We start from the raw sequence: 6915 nt of genomic DNA on the forward strand, positions 1-6915 counted from the left end.
AAGCTAAATTTGAGTGAACAAAATTCATTGCTGCGTGCAAATTATGTATTCCAGTGTTTGCTATTATACACACACACACACACACACACACACACACACACACACACACACACACACACACAATAGCAGCCCCTCTCGCTCAGGTTTTGCACTTGCGCTTGCTCGCAATGTGCTGCTTGCGCTCTCAACATTTCTGCCTGTGCGCGCTCAATTCTTTCTGTATACCGTTATATTTGTGCCACAAAACCAGCCAATCACAGGCTTGGATGCAAAAAAATCTGATTGGCTGTTTTGGTCTCCAATCAGCTCGAAATGACGAAATGCAATATCCCAGAATCCATTTCGTCCAAAACTCAAAGGAGGCTGCGGCGGAGGAACACAGAGTGGCGGAGTTTGAAATATTACTCTTTCTGGTCACAAAATAAACTTTTAAGATATTTTCATGCGAGAATGGTGCTGTGTAAACTTCAAATATCTGCTCGATTTATCAAGACATCACATATTTGCATAAGTGCTCTAACGTTTTCGGAGAACATGGATCTGAGCCAATGTGTCCTCAAATATCTTTTTGCTACAACAGACCCAAGAACCAAGTGAAATTGAAGGAAATTGTGTCAGTCTAAGAAATTACACACTGACTGATAGTGAAGTTGACATTTGTTTAGAGGTGGCAAAGGCCAAAAAGTTCCTTTGTATCCACAATCAAACCAATTAAACCACTCCTCATGGAGGTCAGAGGTCATGTTGAGTTAGAAGAACCTAACCACGGAAGATCTGCTTGTACAAATGTTTTCATTCCAGCTTCTAATAGGAGCATAGTGGTAGTGAGAAGCACCAAACAGGACATAAATATATCTCTCACATTATGTAATCTCTTCTTTCACAGGTCAAAGATTCTTTCACTACAAACCATCCCGAACCTCAAAAAACTTTGACTGAATGCTCCGATCACAGCAGTGTGTATTGCAAGAGAAAAGCAACAGCGCAACAGAGACAGTCACACAGCCTTGGGATGAATGAGGTCTGTGAATGAGTCTTTTTTTTTTCTTTGGGGGGGGGGTTATACGAGAATGGACTAGAAGAGCAAGTGGAGGGTACAGAGAGGAGGAGCACAGGAACGTGGGCAAGTGATTCTCCAGATGAGATCTAATATGTGAGACGGTGCATCCTAAAGAGACGTTTTCTCATGGGTCCACCCCATGAATACAAATTCAACCCGCCACCCGCTCTGTGCTGGAAGGACGAATGCACCTTGCGTAGTGTAGAAGTGCAGCCTCTTTCTTTTTCTTTTTTTTCCCCTCGATGTTTACTTTCATCCAATCACGGCACTCAGCTCTGGTGACTTCATGAAAGCTCTTATGAGTCATCCATTCATAGCTTTTTGTCTTGTACCCGAATCCGTTCGCTCTCATTCAGAGTAATGAGGCCTCGTATTTATAATGATGGAGAGACTGTCTGCGAGCATGTTGGCGGAAAAATTCAAATGTTGCCAACGAAACGCCGCAGGTGAGTTTGGTAAAGGAGGAAAACAGTTAGTCTGCATGTGTGTGCTGACTTTAAAGTCCCTCTTGAACATGTTTCATTTATTTATTTGTGTGTGTTTTGTGCATTTAAATGTGTATGTTTCTTTTGATGTTATTTACTGTGATGGCGTGCACATTATCATATCTCTAAGTTTTCATGCTCATGTGTTTGTGTGTGTATGGGTGTGTATGTGTGTACGTGTTTCTGTGTGTGTATGAGAGAGAGAGATAACAGCCTGTAAATGTACTAGGGCCGATCTTAGTGACATCACTATTTGAGAGAATCTGAGTGGTCAGGAAAGTCATTTAGAGTTAAATTGGGTTTACCAGCTGGACACTAGAAGGAAAAAGTGTGTGTGCGTGTGTGAGAGAGAGACAGAGAGAGAGAGAGTGTGTGTGTAGGTGTATGTATGTGAGCAAGAAAAGAGAGAGAGGGAAGGGGGAGGAGATACAAAAGGGAGGAACAGAGTGGAGAGGAAAGCAGAGAGACATAGTAAGGTTTAGGAACAAGAAGGAGTTGTTGCCTGTGATACAGTACAGACAGACAGACAGACAGACATTTTCCTCTTGCAACTTCTAGCAGCGGTACCAGTCTGTCTTAAACAACTAAGGGTGGAAGTGTAGGCGACAGAGAAAAGGGAGTTGCCTACTAGCAGAGGTCAGGCAGGCAGAGGGGAAGCTAGTGGATGTTTTTTAAGAGTTTGCTTATCTGACACTGACAACAGGATGAGGAGCTGAGCGAGGGAGTAGACAGGGAGAGAAGCATGGAGCAAGCAACTTTACCTACAGTACATTTGCATAAGAGACATAGGAAAGACATGCACTGGCTTCTCTGAGAGAGGTAAAGAGACAGAGGTAAACAGTCCACTTTCTCCATTCTGTCCAAAGGAGTGGGAGTGAGAGCCGAGGGATCGTAACACTGGAGCTCAAGGATAAACCATGGACTCTGCATACATCCCACTACACCTGGACGTGAGTACTACATCCCTGTCCCTCTGTCTCTGTCTCTCACACACACATGCATAGATCTGTCTGTCAAACCACAGGCCACAGGAACTGCACTGCTGAAACCATTAGTCTCCGCTGGGAAAAACACACTCGTGTATATGAATACACTGCTGGCCCACTGTATTGCTCAATCTACCTCTTGTCAGGTAAGCAACTTGTCTGAGAATAATGTGCCCATTATGGGTTCAAAGAGCATGACGTAACTCGCCAACGCTGTGCAACATGCGAAGTATGAATTGGCCCTCAGTGTTATTGCTCAGCAGCTTTAATGTGAAAAGCAGAGGTGTGTTTTTGTTCTGTATTTCACATCGGTTTAGCTGTCAGACACACAACGAGGGCAGTCTCTGAGCTTTCAGCAGTCATGGGTTAGATATGTCAGTATTTCCACTGATGCTGTTACAGTGTTGTGCCTCAGTAGGGCCTCCTGTTAACCACAATGCACTTGTGAGATCTCTGTGCAGCATCCCGGGCTGAGGAACAGAGGATGAAAGAGACAAGCTGTGAATACATGCTGAACTACTGATGCTCTGTTCTACCTCACAATTGAGACTTAAGCCAAAAAAAACAGTGCACGTAGGCATGTGCATGTAGATGTGACCAGCCAGAAAAAGCAATTTACAGTTAAGCTGTGGAAACAGTGTGTTTTCGAGCTAACTCTAAATCTATATCAAAGTTGTCTCACATTTTTACAACCCTTCACTGTTACATATATTGGCAAGTTTTTTTCCGTGTTAGGTTCACTCTGCCTGGCTGTTAGCCTGTGTTTAAGCTCTGTGGTGCTCTGTGCTCGGACACATTTGTATCCAAGTGCGTGTATGTTCTGTATGTGTAGAGCAGAAATGGACGCCTGGGTCATTAACCAACTAATCAGTCCAGCTGGGATGAATTAGAGTGCTGTTCTAATAGACTCCAATAAAACTCTACAGCAGCCTACCTGGAATATTGTTCTAATGATTTCATCTGTTACGCCTCAGAAAGTAGAGCCACAACTGCAACTGTTTTGGACATTTTTCACCCCACCCCCATTATGTATTAACTCCACAGCCCAGAGTAAACCATTAATGATGAGTTAAGTATGGGGAGTATGGTACAGGCTTAACCTCACATTTAATTATAGTGACTGTATGTTCACTTTATACATTTTAATGGGGGGGAAAAGTGTTAGCCAGTACAGATGTATCCTCAGAAGTGATCCCAGGTGTGTATATGCACACTGCACATCATATCTGGACCCATGAGGCTATCCGACATGGCACAGTTTCAAGAAAATGAGTTAGCTCAGAGCCTGAAAATGAACCCTGTGGCATGTACGCTGCACGTATCGTGTTCTGAAAGAATGGGACGGCAGCATAGAAAAATGAGAGCTTGGAAGGGGGGGAGAGAAATCAGGGAGAGTGAGAGGAGGAATTTAGGAAAAGAAACACGGGAAGAACAACAGGAAGGGAAAGTTGAGGGACCAGGCGTAACATGAAGACAGCGGCAGTGGATAAATCAGCCGGCTGTGGTGACACTCCGGCCCCCTGGCCCGGCAACAGTCTGCCGCACTCTTCCGCAAAAACACCATTCATTTTAAGACCTAGGAAAAAAAGAGCGGAACTAATGGGGGAGATGGAGTGGGAGAAAGTCCATAGGAAAATGGGAAGGTGATGCAGAAAAGCATGAAAAGTGACATTTTAACAGGGAAGAACAAAAGATGTAAGAGAATAAAGGAAAAAAAGATGGTTTGAAGGGGACATGAGGGACTGTGCTTAAAGAAAAGTAAAACAGGGTTATATACGGTGGTGTATGACAACAAAAGGACAAAGTTCAAGGAATGCAAGGAGGAAGGAGGAAGGGGAAAGGGAGCAGAGTTTGAAATAAACAGATAAAAAGAGGGGCAGAAAGAGAAACGGATGTCAGAGGTCAGAGGTTTTAATCAGTGAGTTCAGAAAGACGCGGGGCAGACCAGCAGCCACACTCGTCCGCCGCATGCCAGGGTCACTCAGCTGTCTGCTCATGAGGTCAGGTCACATATAATAAGTCTCATAGGCTGAGCACAGAGGGGAAAGACACACAAACACGGCTGTTGAACTCCATACCTTTCATTTCGCCTTATCCCTGACCCCCTTCATTATACGGCTCTCCTCATTTATCCTTCCAGAACATTTCATTGTTTAAGCCAGAGGAAAGGTATAAACAAGTCAGAGATAAAATAAGGAACTGGGGAATGTAATCATAAAAATGTCAGTTTTTCTAGCCAACTTGAATGAGCTGACATCTGGGTGCCACCCACTCAGATTCACAGAACACATAAAACATCTAAATTAAGTCTGGATGCTCTTTGCCCTCCCTTGAAAGTGGATTGAACCATTCATAAGGCAGACACCCAGGGAGGAAACAAAGAGCCTGAAAAGCAGTGTAGGACACTGTTTCCAAACTTCTTTCTCTGTTTTTGCCCCTGTTCCTCTTCCTCGCTGCAGCTGTGACACACCCTTCTGTGTGACAACCTAACCTTTGTACCTCAGGGTGGTTTTGTAGGTGAGGAAAGTACAGGAGAGATGTGGTGTTGTTGTCCTTAATCTGCTTTACAAGCCTCCACAATATATGGGAGAGGTTGTCCGGCAGTTCCTAATCTGTAATTGTCCTCTGCTGCGTTGCCTCAGGTGAAACAGCACTGGATGTGGTGTTTAATGGCCAGCTAGCAACAATCCCACGCTAGAGGTGGCTTATTTTCCCAGGCTTGCCCTTTGAGCCACGTACCACACACAGTACACATACCCACAGTCACATATACATAAAAAATACACACCTTCACACCTGTGACCTCCTTTTAACCTTTTTTCTGACAGCGTGGTAAGATTAGCTGTCATTACAGCGTCATTATGTGTTTACTCAGTCATAAACTCCTCTGTTATCTCGCTGTAGAGGCCCTAATCGATTCTCTGTCCCTTACAGGCGAGAGATAAAGAGATAGAAGCGAGAATGAGCGAGAGATAGGTGAGCACTTGGACGAGAAAAAAGATAAAGCCAAACTTAAAGTCCTGCAAAAGACATAAATTTAGATGCAGATGGGGTTTATTGTTCTGTTCTTCTTTACTGTGCAGCAGTTCATCTGATTTGCAGTGCAGATTTTTCTTTTCTGCCTGGTAAACAAGTTTTGCACCTTTGCACTGACCCTTTAACATCTCAGCTCCTTTTCAGGTCAAGCTAGCCATTACCTTGCTGCTTTGCAATTATTCACTCACTTATTAACACTCATACTACAGAGATGTAGGGTGTTGGCCGGGTCGCAGTAGTATTTGTGTGACCCCTGTCTGTGATCGCGTTCCAGCACTGAATGCCCTGCCAACACAATCAAGTGTAGCTAAAAGAGTGCTCTTGCAGCATCTGTGGGTTTCAAGTCAAATTAGTGACTGCGAATATAATCTTTTCACCCATTTGTATGTGCAGTAAGTGAGTGAAGCAGGCAGGAATATGGAAGAAATAGGGAGGTTACATGCAGCTGGGCTGTGCAGGTACAAATGAATCTAACTGTGGATGACCCAACGTTGGGAATACAACGTGTGTGCTGAGCAGAGCATGCCAGTGCATGCACATCTAAACTCTAGGGAGATTACGGATGTCCCATTTCTTGTCTTTCTTTTCTTTTTGTTCTATTTGCAAAATAAAACAACACAATTGTAATTGTGTGGTGGATACCTCTGTGCATGACGGCAGCCTTGAATTCATGATTTAACTAATGCAGATTTGTTTTGATTGATTTGCAGTGGCATTACTAGTAATGCTGCCCCAAAGCTCATATTTTTCAAAACTGTGACATTAAAAGCTTTCATTTGTTTTGATCACATCACTGTAGAAGACATGAAGTCCAATTATTCAGCTGGCTTACAGTCAGTGAGCACTTATTGCGGCACTATTTTTTTTGTTTTTTGTAATTAAAATACCAGAATTTACCCTGACATCAGACTAAACTGAGCATTTAGGTCTGCTATTTGATGCCTGAGATACATCTTTAATCTTCCTATAATTAAGGGGTTAATTAAATTAGACCTCAAATAAAAAATATTTTTAAAAAGCTACTTAATTCTTGAATAAGTATTTTCTCAAGTCATTTGAAAAAAAAAAAAAGGAAGAAAAAAATCTGGCTACATGTCACTCTATCAGGTCTCTGTAAATACCAAACACATCACAGGCATCCACACACACACACAAACAGCACTACTAGAGTAGAGCACACACAAACATGCAGCATGATTAAATTACAGATCGAGACTGTTTAATTACTGCTGCTTAGGTGTCCTGTGAGATAAATGGATCTCCAGGGGAAGAAGCCTGCAATAAATTAACAAAGAAAAAACAAAGTAGCACTGTTTCTACAACCAGGAGTAGCAAGCAAACAACTTCT

At 43.1% G+C, this 6915-nt stretch overlaps 1 protein-coding gene across 1 annotated transcript in view; it reads left to right on the plus strand.

Moving 5' to 3' along the window:
* Positions 1-1899: 1899 nt before the first annotated feature.
* Positions 1900-6915, plus strand: part of bmp16 (bone morphogenetic protein 16) — a 7891-nt gene continuing 2875 nt past the window's right edge. Inside the window, exon 1 of the mRNA XM_082502568.1 lies at positions 1900-2495. The gene's annotated coding sequence lies outside the window, so the exon portion shown is untranslated. The remainder of the gene's footprint in view (positions 2496-6915) is intronic.

The sequence above is a fragment of the Aulonocara stuartgranti genome (assembly GCF_965226115.1).
Source record: "Aulonocara stuartgranti genome assembly, chromosome: 14".
In the NCBI taxonomy this organism is placed as follows: Eukaryota; Metazoa; Chordata; class Actinopteri; order Cichliformes; family Cichlidae; genus Aulonocara; species Aulonocara stuartgranti.